The 25,904-nt window shown below is 43.6% G+C and overlaps 1 protein-coding gene across 1 annotated transcript in view; it reads right to left on the bottom strand.

The window, feature by feature from the left end:
• Positions 1-22,714, bottom strand: part of DENND2B (DENN domain containing 2B) — a 181,042-nt gene extending 158,328 nt beyond the window's left edge. The window contains exon 1 of the mRNA XM_063332623.1: positions 22,611-22,714. The gene's annotated coding sequence lies outside the window, so the exon portion shown is untranslated. The remainder of the gene's footprint in view (positions 1-22,610) is intronic.
• Between the last annotated feature and the right edge of the window lie 3,190 nt (positions 22,715-25,904).

Below are 25,904 nucleotides of genomic sequence, written 5' to 3'. Positions count from 1 at the left end.
CTCTCTCATACACATGGATTCTGCACCTGGACTTTTAAGCAGCTCTATTTATTATTCAAAACAGAACACATACAATGAAGCAGATTTATTTTTATGCTCTTTCAGTGTGTAGGCAAAATGTCAACTGGTCCGAAAGAAACAGATTCAGAGAAAGCACTTTTTCTCCCCTTTTCCAAAACTTATATTCACCCAAACTCTTCATTAACACAGAAATGTCCCTCTCTTTGGCATACATAAGTGTAATTAGTACACAAAGGGTAAGATAGCAGGATGCCACGAAAATATAAATACAATACTGTGCATTTCACTTTGTTGTATTTGGTTCAACAAATAAAGTTGACCACTGCCACCACCCAAAGACAGCCTTGTGGGCCTTTTGTGAATCATCCCACCCATACCCCAAAACAGTGCAGGGCAGAAGGCAGGACAGAGGGAGGCTGCTTTAATGGAAGCTTTATTTTATCTTGCAAGACAGAAGCAATGCCTGGAAAGCTTTAAATGAAAGATGCTGCAAAGAAGAATATGTCTATCCTACACTAGTAAGCATCTCCAGAGAGGAGTTGTCCCCATTACTCAGCAGGCAACTATATATGCCAGCAGAGGAGTTTACAGTTTAACCTTTGGCACGTGTGAAGTGTTATTACAAGGACTAGGTGGAACAGCAGCTCAGGTAAAGATGCACAATGCCCTGCCCTGCCCTCCTGTGCCTTTACAAGAAGCACAGAGGAGACACTTCTAGGCTTCTGCTAACTCAGCGTATCCTTTCCCACTCAAGTGGGCAGAGACAGTGGAGAGCTCTGGCAGTCCCAGATAACCGTATGAGGGAGGAAAGGAGTGGATCACGCACCCAAGCTCCTGAGAATTTTACCATGGGACTGCAGGGGACACCAGAAGGCAGAAGACAGCAAGTCCAGCCCATTAAGACTCAGAACCCATTTATCAGTCTGCCCCTTAGGAAGTGAAGTGTTGGACATTCCCTTGCTTTGTCTTGGGGTATACTCATAACTCACAATTTGGCCTTCAGAAAGAAAGCCATAACTACTCCTTACTCGCACTCAGTAGCACTTTATTAACTGAGCTGTCTCACTGAGCCCAGAAGGTCTCATTGACACGCTGTGCCACCAGCATGTCAATGTCTGGCCCACATCAGAGCAGCTGTCAGGGCCCTGAGTGCACCAACAGCCCTTAAATGCCCTGACCAGCCTGACCTGGGACCTGCACCCACACAGCCACTGCCGAAGGGCCCAGAAGCCCAGGTTCAGCTCAGGCTGAGCCAAGCTGCAGGCTCACCTGCCCCCAACCCCGTCCTTGCTGGGCTCAACTTGCTGTCTGAATTGCACTTGGACCCAGCTACTCCCCCTTTACATCTGCCCAGTGATCACTGAGCTGCCAGTGAAATCTGTCACTGTCACCAACCTGGCCCCACTCAGGCACTGTGGGACTGTTCTGTGGTCAGCAAGAGCATTGTCCTGTCTGTGCTGTGGTCACCCTGGGCCCCTCGTTCATCATCCCTTATGGGACACCCCTTGCTCTCTGCTCCTGAACAGTACCATACACACCATGCTCTGTTTCCATTTGCTGGTCATCCTCCCTGGCTTGATGGACCCTGAAGCATTATTAGGACAAGTATCACAGGACAGTCAAGGAGGCTGGCATTAAAGGTGAATTTTGAAGGAAGGAGAGTCCTGGAGTTTGAAAAGTCCTGGAGAACAGGCGAGGTGCCTGCGGACTGGAGGAAAGCCAATGTCACTCCAGTCTTCAAGAAAGGCAAGAAGGAGGAGCCGGGGAACTACAGGCCGGTCAGCCTCACCTCCATCCCTGGAAAGATGATGGAACAGCTCGTTCTGGGTGTCATCTCAAGGCGCGTGGAGGAAAGGAAAGCTATCAGAAGTACTCAGCATGGATTCACCAGGGGGAAATCATGTCTGACTAACCTGATAGCCTTCTACGATGGCATGACTAGATGGATAGATGAGGGGAGGGCGGTAGATGTGGTCTACCTTGACTTAAGCAAGGCGTTTGACACGGTCTCCCACAGCATCCTCATAGGGAAGCTTAGGAAGTGTGGGTTAGATGAATGGACAGTGGGGTGGATAGAAAACTGGTTGAAAGATAGAGCTCAGAGGGTTGTGATTAGGGGCACAGAGTCTAGTTGGAGACCAGTGACGAGTGGTGTTCCCCAGGGGTCAGTACTGGGTCCAGTCCTGTTCAACATATTCATCAATGACCTGGATGAGGGGATAGAGTGCACCCTCAGCAAGTTTGCTGATGACACCAAGCTGGGTGGGGTGGCTGACACACCGGAAGGCTGTGCCACCATACAGAGAGACCTGGACAGGTTGGAGATCTGGGCAGAGAGAAACCTTATGAAGTTCAACAAGGGCAAGTGTAGGGTGCTGCACCTGGGGAGGAACAACCCCATGCACCAGTACAGGTTGGGTGCTGACCTGCTGGAGAGCAGCTCTGTGGAAAGAGACCTGGGAGTCCTGGTGGACAACAGGATGACCATGAGTCAGCAATGTGCCCTTGTGGCCAAGAAGGCCAATGGCATCCCAGGGTGCATCAAGAGGAGCGTGGCCAGCAGGTCAAGGGAGGTCATCCTCCCCCTCTACTCTGCCTTGGTGAGACCGCACCTGGAGTACTGTGTCCAGTTCTGGGCTCCCCGGTTCAAGAGGGACAGGGAACTGCTGGAAAGGGTGCAGCGGAGGGCTACGAGGATGATTAGGGGACTGGAACACCTCTCTTATGAGGAAAGGCTGAGGGATTTGGGTCTCTTCAGTCTGGAAAAAAGACGTCTGAGGGGTGACCTTATCAACGCTTATAAATACTTAAAGGGTGGGTGTCAGGACGATGGGGCGAGGCTCTTTTCAGTGGTGCCCGGGGACAGGACAAGAGGCAATGGGCACAAACTGGAACATAGGAAGTTCCACCTAAACATGAGGAGGAACTTCTTTACCCTGAGGGTGGCAGAGCACTGGAACAGGCTGCCCAGAGAGGTGGTGGAGTCTCCATCTCTGGAGACATTCAAAACCCACCTGGACGTGTTCCTGTGTAACCTGCTCTAGGTGACCCTGCTCTGGCAGGGGGGTTGGACTAGATGATCTCCAGAGGTCCCTTCCAACCCTATGATTCTATGATTCTATGATTCTATGATAGGTATCAGAACATCTTTTCCAGAAGCATTCAGCACCTTGCTTTTGACCCATGGAGAAGCTTAAGCAGCAGCAGCTATGCTGGTATCACAGCAGCTTTGGGGAACCGGGTCACTGGTTTTCCTGTGATTAAATTCCAGAGAAAGACACCATCTAGTTCAGGCTGAGTTCTAAATATCCCTGCTTACACAATCAGATGTAGTGAACAGGAAAGGCACTTTTGCAAGCTAGCATCTTTCCTTTGATTAGAAATTCTGCATCAGAGAAATATAATTTCCTGCTCACAGAAAGGGCTGATGGGTAAATTAAATTATTCACACTTAGCAAGATTCTCAGCTATGCAGATTTTCCTAGCTAACTTGAGGGTAAAAACAAGAACTTATTTTAAGTTTGCTATCTCTAGGGAAAAATTTATCAAAAGCTTCTGCCCTTTTCACTAAATGCAACATGGCAGGGAGATTCTTAGCAGCCCCACAGCAAAACCAGAACTACAACAGAGGATACGCAGCAGTCTTGTGAGCACTCTGGCCTTGTGTTACTCTGACTCTTGGGAGAACAGGCTGGAGGCATTGGCAGAAAACTGGAGTCCGGTTTTGGATCTGTTTTATTTTTGGTTTTGAAAATTCACTCCTCTTTACACGCTATCCCTTCAAATAAAGGGGAAAAAAATAAATTTTTTTCTTTCTTTTCTGTTCATAGGTAAAGGCAAAGAAATCCAGAGACCTGATTTCTGCTAAAGATAGACACCAATAATCAGGTTCACTGTATGAACTTTCAGAAATTATTGCAGGTTCTGCAGAGTAACACAGTGATGTGCAAAACTAATACAAGCCAGAAATAGTCAACAGAGAAATTATACATGCGAGTTTCAAATCTATTTTTTTCAAAATGGTATAAACTGCATAGGCACCTTCATAGTGGCTTCCTATGCTATATGTGACCAGAAAACCAAGATACTGTTTCTGGATATGGATCATTTTGTTTTGGGAGAGGTACCATTTTACATACTACTTTCTAAATAACTTGCCTGCATTGTTTGTTCATTTGTTTCAATTTTCAGAAAGCAGAGATTGCCTTAAAAAAATCACTATGCCTCAAGGATCTAGAGATTAGATTGGGACTAAATGATCTGGATGTTTCTATGACTGTTAAAATGGACAAGAATATTCAAGCAAGTTGAATTTTGTTCATCAAAAAGTAAGATTCGATGGCACACTGAAATATTTTGCCTGTAAATAATTAAGGACATGTTTTTCTGCAACATTTTCTAAAATTAAGTGTATTGAGATTTCATTTCAAAATTATTAAAAAAAAGCCACACACATTTGACACAATGATTCAGGTTATATTTCAAGGGGGGGTGGGGAAAGTAGTTATCCTAAAGTGAATCTTCCTTCCTTTTTTCCAATTCAGATAGGGATATTCCCAAAAGCCAGTGAAGTCCATGCCTCTGAGCAAAGTACACAAGTGCTAACCTCACTACTTTTCCTGTGCTTGGCAGTAGTGTGCACACACAGAATCCAAACCCTACCTATTAATTAGAATATCCCTCTGCTAAAAAAAATATGGATTTATCTCATTGAATACGTTAGGTTTGTAACAATCTCAGCCACCACCTGGCCAGTAGCAAAGTTTACTTGCTTAGTCAAGTAAAGAGGCAACACCTTTAAAATCAATTAACTGGTCCATCTGCAGTGACTCACATTGCAAACAGTGCTTTTCTAAAAGAAAAGGCATGGAGAAAGCCTTGTTCATTAAAAGAAAACAATATTATGCTATACTGCAAGTCTCAGGCAACACTGCTGTTTCACAAGAGCTTTACTCAAATTCTACTTACTCAAACCATTAGAAAAAGAGTTCTCTAGTTCAACAGTCTTCAGCTCAAACACTGTGTTCGTGTATTACATGCCATTACACACAATAGCTTGAGACACCGGGGAGTTTTACTGTTCCATGGTAAATCTGGACAATTTATATTTTCTTGCCAAAGTATACACAGTAAGGTATACCATTGATTTCCCCCACCCCACCCCGAAAAGTGTTGTCTCTGTAAATAACCATGCAAAAGCTCTTGTAGTGTCACTGCCTACATATTCTGGCTTGAGGGGATTGGTTTTTTGGGGGTTAAGTTGTGGGGCTTTTCCCACCCCCTGCTCCCAGAAGATAAAAAGGGGGCTTTGCTCACCAACATGGCCTCTCAAGCCTTTGGTGGTCATTTTGGTCCACATACCTACAAAAGACACACTCATGTTCTGCGTGAAGGCAATATGAGAGATAATGATAATAAAGGGCAAAAGTGGGCAGGCATGGGTGCCCTGAAAGTTCCACAGGTAGTCCAGGTTTCCAGGAGGAAAACCTGGAGGAAGAAGAGAGATCCTTTACGTCCTGTCCATGAAGACACCTTTGGGGCTCTAACATCTGTCTGCATTGCTCCATTTCAAAACTACGTGCTTGCTCAAAGAACCAAAACTCAGCTTCCCCAAAGGATACTCAGTTCTGCAGATACTTGTACACAATGGTGACTACATTCAAAAGGTCTTTAATGTAATAAAGAAAATACATAAAACAATGCTCAGCAATGAACACAAGCCTTACAGGAATGTAGGCCATTTGGAACTGAATCCAGAAGTTTAAATCATTAGGTTTCTGGATGTGGTGAAATTAGCCCAGCCCTATCACGCTAGCAAAGCTTCCCCCAAGCAAACAACTTATAATCAAATACCCTAAGTCATGTATTCAGAAATATAGAAACAGTCTGCTGTAACGCAGGCAGAATACAGAATATTACACAAGATTTTTGTATTGCTTCCTGCAGAATTCCGATTTGCTGGCTAGAACTCAAGATCCTGGGATTTGGTTCTTAATGCTTCTCCTTCATCAAGTATTAGCTTTTCAGGTGCTCCCCTGATGCCAGCTTGACATTATTTCCAGTGACTGTTGTAAACAGTCTCTCTCAGATCACACCTGTCAAAGGTTCATTTGTGCTGCAGGGACACATGGCAGCTCCAGTTCAGAGAAAATTTGCTGGCGGCGTTAGTCATATAGCAGAAAGCTGTGCTGATTGCTCCCCGACAGAAAAATGAAACTGCTTCATGTCCACATGCATGGATCTGTTGGAAGTAGTTTGCCCTGAAATTTGAAAGGCTAAAACTTGTGGTACAACCAGTTCAGCATCAATTACACACTTTCATAACTGATGCCCAGGTCCTTCAAAGAGCTGAATTTCTTTGGCTGAAGACACAACAGATCCTCCATTCTCAGGATTTTGATGCACAGTATCCTGAAGTTTCACAAAAACACAGACACAGGAAGAATGCCTCTCTGTATCTTCTGCAGGCATTATCCTTGCACGAAATGAAGCGTAAAAGTTTTCACTGGACACATGCTTAAGGATGAGAACAAGAGTTACAGCAGGTTTTGATCTATCCCCTTAGGCATCCTTAGGCCTCATACACAACAGCTGAGACATACTAACTATAATCTCCTTAAAACTATTGCTGTTGATGCGGTTTCCTCTGACCAGGGAGGTCAGGGATATTTTTTGGCCAAGAACCTTAATGACCTAACAGCACTAGAGACAAACCTTTTTCAGCTATTCGTCTGCATTCTTCGGGCATGAGGACATGAAGAAGGGGAAGCACTGAACTATGTAAAGCTATGAAGGAAGAGAGAGACATTCCATGCTACAAAGCTATTCAAGTTAGCATCTCATTTATATTCTGGGATATAAACATAACTTCTCTCCCATATGCGATGAAGATTCCCATACATAATTTTTCAAGAACAACACTGTATAAACCTGCTTAGAGCCCAGTTATCCCCACAACCTTTGAGAATTGTTAATGTGCATGACATATTTGACCACTTTTTAGTATACTACCAATAAATGGATGAAGGTTAAACATGTATTTCTCCTCCTCCTGTCCATTTCCGCCTTTTCCCCAACCAAAAAGGAACCTTTGTTATTGCTTACACACACACAGTTCATGCACGTAGAAAGACCAAGAAATCTGTCTTCAATCACTAACTGGTGCTTGCAGACAACACTGGAATATGAATAAAGCTAATAAGAGCCAGCCAATGGAAAAGACATCTGAGGAGACCATGGACTTGTAAGCAAATAGCACGGTATGGATGATGAAGGTAGGTAGAGAGACAAAATGCAAGGAAAATTAGAAAATGAGGGAGAAGGGTGCTATTCCACCCAGATTCCTGCCAGTGCCAACAGAAATGAGAGAGCTGGTTTAAATAGACAACTATGACTGACTCCAAGCTAAAATCCCCAACATTCCCGAAAGAAAATAGGAGTGCGTTTCTCTCTCTTATTCATGCATACTTTAGAAACCTCCGGAGACGGCTCTGCAAACTGGACGGCTAAAACAAAATGTCAAGACAATAAATGGGGCATTGAATCTCTGCCATTTGTTAGAGGAAGGCCTTTTCTGACTTGAAGGCAATACCTTGTTTTCACTTCATAAACAGCAAAGCGATGCAGAGTAAGCATTGTCTTTCAGAATGACCTAAAAGAAGTAGAGTGGGGCAACACAGCATTACTTGGCTGGATCAGTTCCTTTCAGAAACTTCAACGTGAAATCCATCCTGACATCTCCTCTGTAGTGTTATAACAGGTACGTTGTTAGCAATACTGAGAAATAGCAAGAATCCATTTTGGTTTTTATAGTCTGAGGAAAGTAATTCCAGTTCCACCTGTGCTCCCAAACTCCTATTATAATCTGAAAAATCTGGAACTGTTGTGATATATCAGCAGTAAAACAGTTCATCTTTTGTTCTCATTTACAGTGAAAGCAATTAAAGCTAAAAGTAGACCCATCTTCCCTTGTCTTTGAACAGGAGAAATTAACCGTCATTATTTATCTACACACTTCACTGTGCTTAGAAGTGTACGTTTATTTTCTGGAAGAAAATAACAATGCTTATGCAAAAGTGGTAAGACAAGTACCTTGTTAAACTATAGTGAAGCATCAGAGAGATATCTCTGTGGCCGGAGGACTCAAAAACCCCAGCTCCATCTTTAGCATATTAGGCAACTCCAGTCATACAAGTAATTTTATTTCTCTACAAAATGGAGATACTGGCTAAAGTCATTCAAGGACACTACAATATTCAGTTTCATTCTTTACTTTTATTTAATGTTTGAATGAAACCTAAAAACCTTGTGTTGCACAATAAGACAGTTGTGCTGATACACCCATTTTCCCCATAAAAAGCAGTTGCTGGGTTTGTTTCTGTTTCAGTTAGGCCTCCAGCCCACACCGGCTCCTAAGGAAGCTCTCCTAGCATCCACTTAATTCCTGCGTTCGGCACCATCAAAATAGCATATTTAATCAGGCTTCATTTAATAAAAAACTTTCAATTAGCTCCAGTGATGGCTCTGATCAGCTTTGCTAAGCACTTTGGTGAATTACAATGAAAAGCACTGTATTGGAGGGAGCTATTTTAACTTGCACAGATATGACCCAGAGATTTCAAAACACATACAAGAAACATCTTTTTGCCTTCGTTGACTCAAACACTGCTCCAAGCCATGTGATATTCCTCAAGGAAGAATTTCATAGCATTTAACAATTAATAACCTTGCAACACCTTTGAAGAATAAATAGTGAAATGTAGGCACTCACACAAATTGCTTCATCTATTGCCGAAATACAGCTGTCTCTATAGCTAAGCATAATACTCATTTAAGAGTACAAAGCCACAGAAGTATAAAGGGCATGAAGGAAAAAAATATTATTGTATCCATTTAGAGCAAGAGGGGAAGTTTGTGGAGGCAAAAATGCAGCTAACCAAACCAGTATTTAAATAGCACCCTGTGCTTGATGCCAGATTGGTCAGAAATATCCCGCATTTCCAAATCTGGCAATATTCCAAGGAGTCAAAAGCAACAAGTCTCTACAGGGGTCGGTAAGGGTAGAAGGGAAGGGGGTTTTCCTGGTTTGATTTACTGGCTAACTTAATCTGTACTGTTTATGATTGTTTAATAGTGTTGGTGGGCTGAGCTTGTGTTATCTTTAGATGACACTTTAATGTTGGAGGGCAATCATTATTACATTCTTGTGAGCTCGGAGCGCCTAGAATGATTGTTGAAATCTAAGAGGCATAATAACTCCTCAGGCAGACAGGCACAAGTGTTAAGTCACTTTAAGTCCAGCACCTGATCCACATCTCATTTGAAAACCATGATTTCCAACAGGACTGTGCCCTCAGCTCCTTGCCGGACCACTGATACGCGTCTTCTCTGTTCAGGGGACAGATGCCATACGCTGAATCACAGAACCAAACATGCTCTTGGGAGGTCTCCTACCCACATAGCAAGCCTTTCCCAGTACTGTTTAGCTCATGAGAAACTGTTTAGTCAGAAAGTCTTAGAGGACCTTGCAAAAACTAGTTTTGCATCACACGCCTTGCTTTGCCAAACCCACTAGCCCTAATTCAAAGGCAGATACCACAGGGCTTCCAATCCTGCTGAAAAATTTACATTCTTCTTTAAGAAGGATAAAACACTATCATACCCTTTTACGTTCAGCGGAGTAAGAAATAGTTTTGCAAAGCGGGGGAGTGGGATGCAGGCTACTTTTCTTAACTCAGTCTTTCAAACATCATTGCAGAAAAGACTGAGATTCAGCCTGACAGTAAGGAAGAGCACTGTAGGTGGTCATTGCAAATTCCGAGCAGAAGCATGCTCCTCAAAGTGCAGCAATCCCTCAGGAGCTGCTTTCTAGACAAATGGAGCCGAAAACCTACGCATTAAAGGTGTTGGTTTTCTTACAACTGCGCTCCCAGGTGGACAACAACAGGGCATCACTCAGCTTTAACAATGGACGTATAACCCTGATATTGTTAGATATCAGCCATGGAAAAATGTATGTTTGTCCCTGCTTTTCAATTCACTACTGTTGCTACTAAGTATAGTACAGAAAACAATCAATGGATCAGGTTTCCAAATGGGAAACAAAACTAGTGGGAAGATCTAACTTCATTTTCGCCTTGTTGGAAAGTTTTTCCATTACTTCAATATCCTTTTCTAAGAAACACAGTATCATGCTGTTTGCATGCACTGTAATGCACTTGCATTTTGCAGAGATAACTCAAGTATTTAATATAGTTCAAGGTTTAAACTTCTGTTTCCCCTATTTTGAACAACATCCTTTACAAAATATGAGAGATAGACACATTTTCAGGATATTTTTTTTCTGGATCAAAAAAAAAAACAACCCAGATGGGGCTTCAGTCCCAAATAGGCAATTGGCATTCGGCCCGGTGTAGACACATGCCCAAACTGCCTGAGGATGGAGCAGCTGTGGGGCCAGAGGGCAGGTCATAAACTGCCTAAACCAAGGAGACTTTGCAGAAGTGATTCCCTCAGGCCAGAGAACAGCTCAGAGGAAAACAAACGGCAAGCATACTAAAATCACCTCTATTCGGTCTCACCATACAGGATTTGAAACCACTTTCTGCCCCTTAAGTGTTCCTTCTTTCCCCATCTGAGTCAGAAATTGCCACTCAGCCTGGCCTGTTGTTTAAACCATCTCCCACCATCAGCTTACAATGAAAGAAGAGAGTTTCCAGACTAGCAACAAATCTAGTATGGTACTGAAAGAAACTTTCAGTAAATACAATAAAGTGCTGTCATGAAAGATCAGACAATTCAACTTGTGATCCAAGCTCTGTGGAAATGTCTACATGAATGGAGAAAAGGACCAGAAAAATTACTGAGGGAGGGAAAAAAGAGCAGCTCTCTTAGCCAGCCTGCATCCCTTCCACAGCAGAGAGGACAGGAGCAAAACTTACAGCTGTGGTATCAAGCATGAGTAGGAAGACACTGCAGAAACCAAAGCACAGCTGAGGATCTAAATAAGGCTCCTGTTACCTGCTTATTCTCCTCCCTCTGTATTTTATCCACATAGCTCAAAAGAAAAAAAAAAAAAAAACACAAAACCTGACCCAAGTGCAACCCATTTACACTGTACTAAAATGTATTTTGGAAAAGTTGCAGCAAGGTTTGCTTCAGGGTACTGAAGTCACTCTGGCAATTCAAGCAGGCAGAATGTGTAAAAACTAACGGAGTTCCTACAGAATCCAAGGGATTGAGAAAGAAATAAGGTTATTTGAAACATTTTCCAGAGAAAGTGTTATCTAAAACCCAATTTAACCTGAAAACTTTAGAGCCCAGTAAATGTGCAAGAGAGACCTATACACCATTTCCTATTAGTTGACTGCCAACAGATTTGTTACACATTTAATAAAACAGTAAAATAAGGTATTTATGTAGCATGTTTAACTGTAAACATATTTGTACTATTTTCTTTAAATGAAAGTGTAACCTGGTAGATGCTACAATTACTGAACAGTGTGAAATGTGATGAGAAAAAGGAAAGTCATAACTTCTGCCGCATCACAAAAAATAATGCAACAGTGCCCTTGCACAGTCCTGCTTTAATAGGCCTATAAAATCTGTGTGCTTTGAGCCTCTAACAACAGTGCCCAAGCTGGCAGTTGGTGAATTTTCAGGTGCTTTGAAGGGTCCAGCAACTTTGAGGGAGTAGTCCTGAGTACTCTTCGCCGGGTCATACATCATTGCCATTCCTTCCCTTCAGGGCTTCACCTCATATTTGGCAAAGAAGCATAGCTGCAGCTCCTTCCAATGACAACACCTTTTCTTTGCTTGGCTAGAGGTGTCAGTGCAGAACAAACACGAGGTACTGCCTTCCTAAGTTCAGAGCTCCCTGAGTCACATGCACTTTTCAGGCTCAATCTTCTGCTCAATGAAACTTTACAGTAAAACTGACATCAGCCTTCAGAGTACAATTTCAGCCTATCACATTTTTTTCTAGGTTAGGAAAGAAACACAACCAACTGCAAAGGTACTGCAAATAGCTTAATACAAACATCAAGTAACTTTTGCTTCATTAATGCGTTGATCTCAGGAATATGTGGAGAGATGACAGTTATCCGTTTACAGATGTACTGAGAAACTGAGATTGCAGGTAACGGAACATCTTACAGGATCTCTGAGCAAGCGAACAACAAGGCAGGGAACAGGACAAGATATTTGCAAGCTAGAATCTCTTTATCTAGATTCATGTCTTTCTATAAACATTGTACTTAATAGTAGTTGCATCTGAAAAAGAAATTACTCTCTTTTGGAGAAAGATGAACGCACTCTTCTTTATGGGTGATTATTCCCAGAGTGCATAAAAGTCAAAGGGACAAAATACAAAACCACTGGCATTACAGAGCAAAGCTGTTTTCTTCCAAGTTTGAGAGAAAAAAAAGTAAGGCAGAGACTTTAAGGTAAAATTATTTTAAGAAGGAGATACTTTTATGTTTCAGTAGAGACATATACAGACACGTATGAGCATCTTTAATACAAGAAAAACACTTAAACAATAAGTAGCTGACTTTTGCTTGCAATACTTAATCACATTCCTAATGTGAAGATCTTGAGTTCCCTCTAAGAAGAGCATGTGGATGTTTTATTGTTAAACAATTAGGCCAAAGCCACACTGAGGATTTTTGTATCTGGTTCAAACTGACTTTAATGGAAAATGAGCATCTAACTCTCACAAGTGACTTAGAAAATCTCAGCAGGGTTGTACAAAAAGTCAGAGCATTTTTTTATTCTATTTGAATCTAGCCTGGTTAAGGCTTTGTAGAGAGCTGAAAATTCATAAATAATGATAGGAAATTGTGAAGGCAGAAGGGGCCTTTGTCTCCTCCGCTCCCTGGTGAAAATGAAGTTTAGGGACAACTGAAACATCTGCTGAGCTAACTTATGCATCAAAGCTAACCTCTAATTACATCAATAAAAAGGGGTTTACAGATAATTTAATCAGCATACAGAAAATGCTGTTTGGAATATTTGTGAAATTATATGGATAAATTACTATCTTTTGAATAGTTATGGTAAGTACACTCTACATAAGATGTAAACCTGGGCGGCACATTGATGCATGAGAATCTATCTTTGCCTCTTGGCATGGGTTTATAATGGAGGGAGGCAGAGGGGGAATAGTACATATGAAATAACTGCCACCTTGTAACCAGAAATAATGGTTATGACTAAGTCTCAAAAATCAGAAATAAGTAGATACAGGAGAAAAATGCTTTTCAAGAAAAAAATGGATTATCATATCTCTCTATATACCTTTTGTCCATTAATAAATATTTGAGAATAAGTAGTTAAGAAACATGGTATTAAAAGCCTAAACTATCCTACTAGTCTCACTACTTAATCATCCAAATTTTGAAATTAAGTAATTTCACTTGAAATCACCTTCTAGTTGAGAGAAAAAAAAAAAAAAAAAAGCCTTTTGAAGCACTGAAGGGCAGTAGCAGTATGGTCATCTCAGAAGCACTACTCTGGGTATTTACTTACATTTCGAGATAAATGAAAATGTTTTGCCTCACAATATATTTCTGATTTTCTTAAGACTTAAACTGAAAATGGAGAGAAAAGGTTTTATCCGTTACCAGGATCACCTTCCTGAACCTTCTCATCTGTATTGATGCTTCCCTCATCTACCAAAGTTACATGCAGTCTTTCATTCATTTATATTTTAAGTGCTTTTAGATTTACAAATGAAAGATGCTACACTGCTGCAATATCTCATCATCTTTCTGCCATTGTCTGAATTCAGTTCCTGTTTTTTATTGTTATTTGCACTACTCCAGAAACCACTAATCTAAGTTTGCTTCAGAAGCCCTCATCCTTCAGACTTTTAAAACCCACATGATAAAGTCTTAAAGGTGAAAATAACACATCTCCATTAGCCCCAAGTGCTGGACTCCGGCATCCAGGTTTTAGAAGTTATGAAGGTAAGTTCCTTTGTTGTGCATTAAAAAACAAAACAAACAAACAAACAATACCCAAACCAAACAAACAAAAAAACCACATCGCATTTATACCAATGAGTCTTGGATCAAAGAGTCTCTCACTGACTATCCAACACTTAGGGTCATGCTAAGCCTCCATGAGAACAATCTCTTCCAAAACAGCTGACAGGTACTTGCCTTTTACTCTTTGCCTAACTAGGAGGGGGAGGAAAAAAAACAAAAAACCACAACCGGATTCAAAAACAATTTGAAAAGTCACAGCCAGAAATAAAGTGCCAGGTGAGGAAGAGTTGAGTAGACACAGCCTATATGCTCGGATAATTCACCTGGTCCAGTCAGCCTGCTTTGCATAGTCTCCACTCCAGCTAACCTTCTGACTACTTGTTTGTCTGGGCTGGACAAGCAGATGTGGTTGCCAACCTGTTCTGCTGCAAAGCATATGGGAAAGGCAAAAGGAAGTTTTGGTCCAAGACAAAGCACTAAACTATCCAGGGCTGAATTACTGCTGTTTTATCTGTTATCCATGGGCTTGTGAAGATGCATGTCAAAATTCATTACATATTTTAATTTCTCACATGAATATGCCACTGAACTTGATTATTCTGCTTCCAGTGCATACCTCCAGCCCAGTAGCTCAGATATACTTCTACAGGACAAAAAGGTCTACTGTCTCTCCAAACTTAAGACCCCGCCATATTCCTTCTTCTATTGCATCAGTCTATCCACAGTAGTTCTGGGTCAACACTAGTATGCCAAAAGCTACAATCTGGTTCATCTCATACTCTCCATGCAGAATTATGCTCTCTGCTAAAAATAACAATAATTGATTGAACGATTAATCTTCAAAAGAGAAGCTGGTTTCACCCAGGGCAGAAAAGTAAATTCTCTCATCTTTCTTATAGGCTGTGCTTTTATGCTAGGTATTAACCTCTTCTGTTTTTCTGTTGCCAGAAATATCACAGTATACAATGATCCACCCAACTGAAAAAATAAGACAATCATTTCCCTTCAGCCATATATCCTGGAGCATCCCCCCGCCAGGCACAATCTATGGAGGTGGGTGGATAAACAAACAATGTATTTTTCTCATAACTTTATCCTCCACTGTAATCCTCTCTTTGAAGCATGCGCTTGCCACTGAAAACTTCATGGGTCTCTCATTGTTTCATTTGGAAGACATCATCTTAGCTGCACATTCATCAACTTCTCTGTTAGTTTCTCCAACTCAGAGATAACCGTCTTGCAGGGAGAGAACTCAATGGCAAACAAAGCGTGAATTAAAGCTGAATCTCAGTCAAATCTTACATAATAATGGCTTTAATGTGCAAAGCACAACCTGACATCTCTCTTGGTGCTCCACCAAATACAAATCCAAACATCAGAAAAAAATGGCTAGAGGAATATGTCACCAGCTGACTTCTTGTAACTCAAAGAGCTGCTATCAGGGAATGTATGTCTATGACAGACAAGAAGCCCCGATGCTCGCAGGCAAATGAAGAATCTTTCTGTCACCGTTTATCCCCTTTGTAGGGCCTAACAAAGCCCAAGCCACAATTAAAGTGGTACCCACAAAAATCTAGGCCTCACATCCGTACACAGCAGCAGCATAACTAGAGGGTATGACACACACAGTTCCTTAAAGCCCAGCTGCTGGGTTTGGAGTGCTTTGAGGGGAAGGCTCAAGGGCTAAAAGGAGAAAGAAGAAAAGAAACACCCTAAGAAAAGCCAAAGAGAAATGAATGACAAATGTTTTCCTGGGAGCTAACAGGCAAGTTTCCCTGAAGCACAGGGGTTTAGATGAAACTTTACTTGCATGTAAAATGGCAGAACTCTGAAGGCCCTTGCCTCTCTTGAATTTATTTTTTTTCTAGGGAGTTACCTGCATTATCCAAGTTACGTAGCCACAGGAAAAGCAGGGCAGGCCAATGAAGACTATCCCCAGCTCACCTTGGTACTGAATGAGAAGGTAGCTGTGACACCCAGCAATATCCCCCTTCACTTCCCAGGCCTGAGGGCATCTCTAGAGAGAAAGACCAATACTTCTGCTGGCTGCTCTGCAACTATAACAGCAAAAGCCTCAGAAGATCCTGCTCAAGGTGTTGGTTCAGAGGCTAATAAAGCACTGAGCCAATCAGCACGAAACCCCTCAGCACCAATCCCTGGCACTGGGGAGGGCAGTGCTGAAGTACACCTGTGAAAGCAGGAAGGGAGACTTAGAAGATATCCTGAGGTCTGTTAATACTAAAAACAGACAATGAAGGTTGTGCCATTAAAGCTCAGGAGTACCCATGAGTGTCACATGGGCTTTCAGACAAGACAGATACTGAGGAAACAGCATGAGATCCTAGTGCTTGTCCTTGGCTTTCCTTGCATTAGAATTAAATAATTAAGGATATTTACTTGTTTCCACAGGAGAAATGGTGATGGATACATCCATAATACACTAAGAGAAAAATATGCATACAAACCTAAAGGTGCATGAATTTTATCAGCACGTACTGAATGCTCTTTTAATAATTTTGGAGATTAAGTAAAGTAATATTTACATAAGGCCTATAAGGAGGTTCAGATTATTTTAGACCTCTTCTTTCTGATCCCTTTCTGTCTTTACCTACTCTGATCTTGCCCTTCTTTCAAGTCAGCTATTTCTTATACAGTTCGAGTGGCATGGGGTATGTTCTGCTCAAAGTCTCAAGTTAACAATATAGCAGGGATATAGCAGGCAGTAAAACACAAGCTGTGGTGTAGAACTGCTGCCCGGTTTGCAATTTAACAGTGGAAATAATCAGAGAGCCTGCCATCATGCAGGAGATTTGGTAAGCTTCAGCACTTTGCTGATTTGCCATATCTTCAAAACAATATTCCCAGTTAATGAAGCTCATTTGAACAACACTGGCTAACAGGATTTTGTGAGCCCAGAGCTGGGATTAAGAGACGAGGCAAAATGGAAACTCCAATCATTACAATCCTTTAGCACAAATGAGAAGCACTTTCACACATAGCGAGTCAATATGCCCCATTTTTCTTTAGCACACTGTGCCCACACAGAATGCAACATGACTTCAGACCAAATATATTTCCCTTTTCAGTGACCTTGAGTGATAAGAGTTTTCACTGGAACAAAGGATCAAAATCATTAGAGCTCCTCATTTGTTCCACTCTGTCTTGCAAAAACTATTTGCACTCCCTCAAAGAAGTAACAATGTTGAAAGCAAAAATGTCAGGAGACAGATCCATCTCCCGACCTGAAGGACTTCTCAGAGCAATAAGCAGACTCCACGCCTGGAACATCTGCTCCTCGCTGAAGAAGGGTTGAGAGATCTTCTGGGGCAGCTCTCCTAAAGTGCTTTGTTCTCTGCCCTAATACTTGGAATAGCAGGCCGAGCAGGGCGCTTTGCACAATGCTAGCCAATTAGCATCTGTCCCCTGTGATTGTGACTGGATGTCACTAATCCTTTTCTTAAGGGGAAAAAATGTAAACCGTTAATTCAGTGTGATGACCCCATCAAAATGATGAAATGAATAATAGTATTAAAAATTTACACAATGAGTGTTTTTAATAATGTGGGAGTTAGGGAATAATGTTAAATGTTTCAACTCAAAGACCTGGTTTCCTGTGTTGGCACTGGTGCTAACGCTAAACGTTCATACATCAAGCATTTTTACATCTTCATTTTAAAGAGAAATTAGGAGACAGATATACTTAAACTCAAATAACATTCTGTTCCTGTGTGTGAGAACACACACAGGGTACATTTCTGACAGAAACTCACTGTACTTTCAGTGTGTCCTTAAGGACTTCTCCATTTGCACAAATTCACTGAATTCTCAGCTACACTGCATCAGCCGTCAGGTTTTCAGCAGACAGATACAGCTCAAACAAACATATCTTCAAAGAATGGTGAAAGGTGGCATTAGAAATTAATTCCTACTCTTTTCCTATGTTCCTCAACCTAACAAATGCATCTCCAAGGTCAGAAGCTTACAACAGAACATATCAAAAGCACTGGCTATATGAACAATAGCATTCATTTCCCTGAACAGTTCTAACTATCTGGGTATACACTCCAGATAGAGAACAAAGTTAGGTTACTCTAAACATGTTCACTGTGGATTAAGCTAATACAATCTTCTTCCTAAACTAGGTTGGCTGAAAATACAAAGTTACAGACATCAACTGCTGAGTCGGGATTCTTATCATAACTTACTGCAACTCAATCACCTCTGTCTCAAGATCTCTGCAACTAAACTATCGTATCTAATTTCAAACTCTGGCTAACAGTAACAGACCCAAATAGAAAGGCATACCCAAACAAGAGGGTGGTTTGGCCATGAAGTGTTAACATACAAGCTGATCCTATCTCTATAATTTGTGGTAAGGTGGACTTCAGAAAGTTCAATTGCTAATGCAGAAAAAAAACAAAAATCAGGCTCGGTCCCTAGTGAATAAAAAGTTTCTAAAAAAATCTGACAGCTGTTAAAAGCCTACATGAATGAAAAGAGGACTTAAATCTAATTCTCCATGAGCAAACATCCCCATTGTTCAAATCAGTCCTCAAACTTTATTTCTGCACATGCAAACAGCAAGGACCGGGAAAACAGTAGCCACGGAGGGAGGAAGATCTTCACCATGGCCCCTCTCTACCAGGGCAGAGCTCTAGAGCGGCACAGGAGACCAGGATTTCCAGAGTCTGCACAGTACCTCATAGGTGTGCAGGACTTCTCTTCCATGACTTGATACCTCTTACTGGTATAAAGCATTTCTACATTAAAAAGAAGCAAGATACAGAAAAGATTTTGCATTTGGATTTGGGGTAAAAGTGACGAGCACTAACTCTCAGCTGATGTATGAACACCCAAAAAACATATCCAAAACTCTTCCCAAAAGGGGGAATTTCAGGTCTTGTAGGCTGTGACTTTGCAAGGCTCGGCAAAGCCACTTATAACCTCACCAAAGTTCAATATGACTATGAGTGTTTACAAGCACAAGGACTAGGCCAAACTGAGAATGTAAATATTTGCATTCAGTTCCCCAAACTTGCCTATCTGCACTGCCAACTAAATCCCAACTGCAGACCAAAAAATCTGAAGAGCAACAGTTGCACACACTTTACAGCACAGAGACAAAACTAACACGCATGGCATTCAGCATTGGGAAAAAAAGGGGGGAAAAAAAGAAAAAAAAAAAAGTAATTCATAATCTAAACTGAACTTATGTTAAACAAGACATCGATGAAGTTTGGACCAAAACTTGATTTGACTCAGCTATCAACTGGTACATTTTGAAAATCTGATAAATCCAGATTTTGGTCCTCTGCCATGCAAGAGACTGGGTTACATTAACCATATTTAGATTACTCAGACCCCATAGACAGCATGATGGGTCTAGCACACAGTGTTAACTTTAACATAAACCACATTCTCTTAAGCCATCAAAAACAAGAACTTCTATTTTCCAAGCAGATCACAGAAGCATAGAAGCACAGAATAGTTTGGGTTGGAAGGGACCTTTAAAGGTCATCTAGTCCACTCCCCCCTGCCATGAGCAGGGACATCTTCACCTAGATCAGGTTGCTTAGAGCCCCATCCAATCTGACTTTGAACATTTCCAGGGATAAGGCACCTACCATCTCTCTGGGCAATCTGTTCCAGTGTTTCACCACCCTCATCGTAAAACATTTCTTCCTTATATCTAGTCTGAAACTACTCTCTTTTAGTTTAAAACCATTACCCCCTGCCCTATCACAACTGGCCCTGATAAAAAGTCTATCCCTGTTTCTCAGATGAGTTGAAGAAAGCCTTCTCTGGATCCAAAGTGATTTATTTAACAAGTCAGTCCCATATTCAGAATTGATTTAGGATCCCAAATGGCCTTGAGTTCTCAACATCCATACATTTTTCTTTTTTTTTTTTTTAAAGTTCTACCACAGTTCTTTTAGCTATAGATAAGGACAGCAGCCAGGGATCCATTCAAGGGAGTTGTGACCTCCCACAAACACAGATCCCAAGGGATTCTCAGCTGCCAGTTCCCAGCCCTTCTCAGAAAGTGTTAAATGCCTTTCAGTCCTACATCTCTGTTGCAGACACTCACTGGACAGAATCAGAAAGCTAAGTGTCTCACCAAGACCAGGATTTCATATTTTTTTTTGTATGCTAAGAATTTGGGCTTCCTCACTCCCACTACTGTAAACTAACGAAAAGTCCATCCTCTCCCTCTTCAGTTAAGTGGGAAAAGTACAAATCTGGTTATTGAGCTTTACTCATCTGTGGGAAACTTGGTTTTGCTCTCCAGTTAAAAGCAGGCTCTTCAGCGCACTTCACAGTGACCTCTTCACAAGGGGCTAGTATCATTTCTTTAAATGCCCCTACACTAAAAATAGTTCTGCTTCCTAAACATGAGTCCTTAGCAGTTCCAGGCATTCTGAGATCCTGCATACCACTTTATTTTTTTTAAACTGGCAACATTTATTTAACCAGCAATTAAAAAAAGGAGGCCCAGCCGCCCCAGTGATTCTTCCCAGAGGGTCTTAGATGTTTATGAAACACAATGAAAACAATAAAGTGGATAAAATCATGCTATTCCATCAAGTCCTTGGCAAGACTTCCCAACCAAGAATAAATTAGCATGGTACGTTACAGTCAACAGATTACACAATGGTTTACAGGGTCACCAATAATAAGGGGTCACACGCTCCTTAAAGAGCTACAGTATATGTTAAAAGTCACTTGCTTAAAGGGAAACAGCAATGCTTGGTCCCGAGCTCCTTGGAGAAAATTCTGGCAACCGCAGCACAGACATGCTGTTTGGGTAGGAGAGGACAGAAAGTGCCTCTCCTCCCCAGCACCAGGAATGGCAGCGACTACACTGAGCAAGCTGGCTGGGGGAGTTTAGCAGCCTGAAGGGAGCAGAAGAAAGCCAGGCCAGGCAGGACTCCCTTATTTCTGCACGAGAGGAGAACACATGGGGACAGTCCCCATGCCCCAGTGATGCCCAGCACTACCCACCCTATCACCACCCCTTCCCAAGGAGCCCTGCTCCCCACTCCTCCATACTCCCAGAGGGAAGCGGTTCCATTCCAGAAGCAAGATGGCAATTTACTGCCAGTCTAATCGCTCTTAAGAGTGTATAGAGGGTAGCTAGCTTTAAAAGGTGCTCCACTATATTCTCAGGTAATTTGATAAAGTAATCATATAAAGTAATCATAATTGCTTAAATGTGTTGCAGTTTTCCTTTAAATAACTTGTCTTAAAGCAAGAGGGATATGAATGGTCAAAGCCATAAATCTTACTCTCACCATTCAACCTGGTAACATATTTCCACTATGCCACGTGTTAACCTGATCATCAAAATCCATACAGGATTTTCTTAAATCTCACCTTAAACATAAAATACTTCTAGTTTTGCTCTGTTAACTTACCCTTCCACAATATGGAATATTTTCATCTACCGACTATATGTTAATCATGAATAATCAAAACATTATCAAGTCTCAAAGACAAATCAACCTCACTTTAATTCATCCTACTCTGCATCATCAGAAATCAGACTCCAACTAGCAGTTTCATCCTTTATCTTCCACAAGTTTTGATCACTCTAGGTGGTTTTTACTGGATTACTCAATATCTGGCTGAAGTTAAAAGACTCAGAATAAAAATGAAAGAAAACCTATTCCTCAAAAGTCAGTGCAACAGTAAAACAAGGGTGTATAAAACACTACTGCTGACATACTCCATACAACAATACTATGCATCCGGCTTCATTTAGCTTGACCACTAAAATTCAAAGTACATTTGACTGATAAAACCGAAGTAAACATAAGAAGGCTCTCTCATATGTAGCCGTTACTCTTTGATTGCGGTGACCTGCTGCTCCTTACTAAAGCAAATGCTTGGTACCAAGCCAAGAGCAGTACATCTGATTTTCCCACCAAGTGAACTGCTGAAGCAGTTCCCTTAGCTCTTCAGCTAAATCTGTCTTGGGATCCTAAAGTCTTCCGCTGGAGTCCAGGTGGCTCCTCTACTCTTTTCAACATGCATGCAAACATTACAGCCGGCTGGACAGACGATGCAAACGGGCACTGGAAGGGAAAAGAAGTGCCACAGCTCCCCGTCTCGCTCCAGATCAGAGCCCCACACTCGGCGGGCTGGCTCCCCAGCCCGGTCACAGTCAACCCGGTCCCGCCGAGGTGGTCTCCTTGTCTCTGTCCCTCCGGGGTGCCCTCGCCACCCACGCGAGAAGAAACGTCCCGGGAGGCAAGGCGGTGGCACAGGACCGACCCCCGCTCAGCCCGTGCGCAAGGACCCCGCGCCCATCTGCGCTCCCCCCGGGCGGAGCAGGGACCCCCGCCAGGGTCGCGGGGTCGGCCCACACCGGCGGCTCCGTTGCCGCGGGGGCTCCGCCGTCCGGGACGCCGAGGGCCCGGGGAGCCCCCGCCGCCTCGCATCCCCGGCCCGCCCCGCTCCGCTCCCGGGAGGCGGGCGGCTCTCAGGGCGCAGGGACGGCGAGCAGAAGCATGATCAATCGTTTCTGCCCCCAGCCCCGCTCCCCTGCCCGGGTCCCCGGAGAGGACCACAGACCCGGCGGCGCGGCTCGCCGGCCCTTACCGAGGCGCGCAGGGGTGCGCTCCCTCCACCGGATGCCTGCAGCCCCGGTCCCGCAGCCCGGGCGGTTGTAGCTTTTTTGGAGAAGCTGGGAAGAGGGAGAGAAAGAAAGGGGGGAGGGAAGGGGGAGGGAAGGGACTGAGATCGAGGGAGAGAGAAGTATGCAAAGGCAGGAAGTGGAGACGGCCACGGCCAGTGCGGGAGATTAATGGGAACCAGTCACCCGGCAGCCAACAAAGAAACCTGCTCCCCCAGCGCAGCCCGGCCCGGGCTGCAGCCCCGCCGCGGCCGGGCAGCCCCGGGCGGCTGAGCCACCGCTCCCGCCGGCAGCGCTCGGCCTCGGCCCCGCCGAGGGGTGGGCGCCGCCCCCCACCACCGCGGCCCCAAACCCGGGTCCCGGCAAGGCGGGAGGGAGGGGAGCAGCCCACCGGGGCCGGGCAGGACGGGCCGATCCGCGGGGAGATGCGATGGGCAGAAGAGGAGGAGGAGAGAACTGAGCCCCCCGCCTGACAATCTTCCTCCACCCTCTACCCCCGAAGGAGCGATACCGCTTATTTTTTTATTTTTAAAAAAATAACTACGAGTGCTGGGCTCCTCTCCGCGCGGAGCCGCTTGCGGGGAAGGAAGAAAGGAAGGAAGGAGGAAAGCGAGCGAAGCCCTTCCTGCGCTCGCCGAGCAGATGGTTTCCATCAGGGCGCCGGGCACGGGCGAGCCCCCGGGGCGGCGGGACGCCCGCGTTTTCCGCGCTCGGCGGGGTAGCTTCGCGGTAACAGTACCTATGGAGAAAGAGCGGGGAAGGCATGCCTCTGAACTTCATCCCGGGTGCCTGGGTTCAAATACAACCTACTCGGATCAGCTACTGACAGGGGTTTCGTAACGCTCTGCTCCCTGGAGAGCAGAGCCCGAGGTGCAGGCAGCCCCAGCCAGGGTTCCTCCGCTCGCCAGGACACGGGGCAACCCGCGTACCAGAGGGTGAAGGAGGTCTCTGCGTGGCACAAGTGATAAAGCACATGGACTCCACACAGGCCACAAACAGCATCATACGAGCCAGCTCCCTGGCATGCCTGTCTGTATGCCTCTGCCAGTTTAACTGATGAGAAACCTGCACAAGACATTTGATATAAAAAACATAAAAAAGAGGCAGGATCCCAGCTGTTAGCAGAACCATGAGTACTGCAAAATACAAAAACTGTACCTAAATCTTGAAGTATTCAGGTTGGAGCAACCTGGTCTAACGGAAAGTGTCCCTGCCCATGGCAGGGGGGTTGGAACTAGATGATCTTTAAGGTCCCTTACAACTCTAACCATTCTATGATATCATGTAAGCGTTTATAAAACAAGTGACTTCACAATGTATTAACTAAATGATAATAGGAATGGAAGAAAAATAAAGAGAAGAGTGACATGTGTATTCTGCACCTGGAAATACTAACTCCAGCATTGCACATTTCTTGATCTTCAAGCACATGCTTACCTTCCTTCCACTGACTGAAATGGAACAAAAATGGTGCTCAGTTTTAGGCAAATGTTTATGAGCTTTCCTACACAAGGATAGTCCTCTGAACCTAGAGCCAAGGACTCAGGATAAACTATTATTGGCTTTCACCACCTCATCAACAAAATAAGATATATTGTCTTGAGATATTCTAATCCGTCATCCCACACAACAAGGAAATTTGGTGCAAATATCCAGCATTTCACAAGCCTCCATTATATTTCAAAAGAGTGAATGTACAGGAAATAAGGGTAACTCTCATCTGGATTCCGATGTGAATGTGTGTTTCAAAGCAAAAATCTGTTTCAGCTGTCAGCCTTCTTGTGACAGATGTATTTACTCAGCTGCAGAAGGAGTACTGTGTCACCGAACATCAAAAAATGGTGGGAGTTTAAATTTCAACACACAAGGAATAATTTACCTCCTGAACAACAAGCTACTGCTACAAGTACCTGGCAGGAATATAAAATGAATACAATTTTCTTTCCCTGTTATGAAAACGACATAGGAGGGCCTTTTCAAGTATATTTCACAAGTGCAGCAAGATAACAAACCCATCTGCCTCTCCAGGAGACCAATGATAATAAGGAATGATGCTCAAAGAAAGATGCTCAACTTCCAATTAAGCAGGAAGTAGTCTATTCTGGCTGCTTCTCCAGCATGTCAAACAAGCTCCTCAAACATGCTAATGTTGCTTTTATCAAATATTATTTTTCTCCTCCACTTATGTTGCATGCAGTCCCCCAGACTTCAAGCACCCTGGCAACTGCCTAAATTTTCCTTTGAGTACAAGAGACCCAGCCTAAAGTTAAATTGTACTTGAACACTGAATCAGGGCCTTCAATATGTTTTAATGAACAAGCGGCCTGTGAAGGGCTTGTTTATTACAGAAGCTGGCTACTGCTCTCGTTAAGCAACTGGAAGATGACAATAAAATGTAAACTAGGAGAGGATTATTTTCCTTGCTTGCCAAACAGATTACAGCTAGCAAAGCTCCACAAACAAGAACAAGGGACTTGAAAAATCAGGGCCTACATGTTAACCTTGGCCATACCGCACTTAAAGAAAGTTTCTGTGCTTATTTTGCCCTTCCTGCTGCCCCCTCAGTGCAAGCAAGGTTAGCAAGGCCACAGAGTGGCTCTAATGTACATGTAGCCATGGATGCTTTCCAAGCCTGTTTGGTAGCCCAGAGAAAGTGGTGGCTGCAGCCTCAGGCCTAGGGGTTGCCCTGCTGGAAAACACTCCTGGGCCAGAAGCAGCTTCCAGGGAGTAAATCGGCTTGTTTGACTAATCTCCCTTGCAGCAGACCAAAAAAACTTGGTGTTTTCATTTTACTAACCAAAGCGAGAGGGCTTTCTTTTGGAGTGCAGCCACAGAGGCAGTTTGTAGGCAGCCTGACGAGGCTGCTCACCTGCCGCCCTGCCCCTTTACTTGTTTCACTCAGCCAACCATCACTACGTACTGTAATTATTATTTTTTACCTCAGAAGTTTTAAAAAAAACCCAAACAACCAGGGAGCAGCGCTTTCCACACAATGAGGGGTGGCCCCCTGGGCCCGCCGGGGCTCGGCACCCTCCAGCTCCTCCCGGCTCTTCCCCGTTGTCGCCCAGCGAGGATACGCGGCGGAGCAGCACCCGGGCGCCCCACCGACCCACCGCCGCCATCAGGGCGGCGCACGGAAAGCCGGTCCGGACGCCCTTCCCCTGCCCGGGGAGGTGGCTTTACCTCAGGGCGGGGCGCGGGCCCGCCCCAGGAGTGTCGGCCTGAGGGGAAAACAGAGACCTCCAACGCCTCCGCGGGAC

This window comes from Chroicocephalus ridibundus, chromosome 4 (assembly GCF_963924245.1).
Source record: "Chroicocephalus ridibundus chromosome 4, bChrRid1.1, whole genome shotgun sequence".
In the NCBI taxonomy this organism is placed as follows: Eukaryota; Metazoa; Chordata; class Aves; order Charadriiformes; family Laridae; genus Chroicocephalus; species Chroicocephalus ridibundus.
This window is presented reverse-complemented; position numbering and strand designations above follow the sequence as displayed.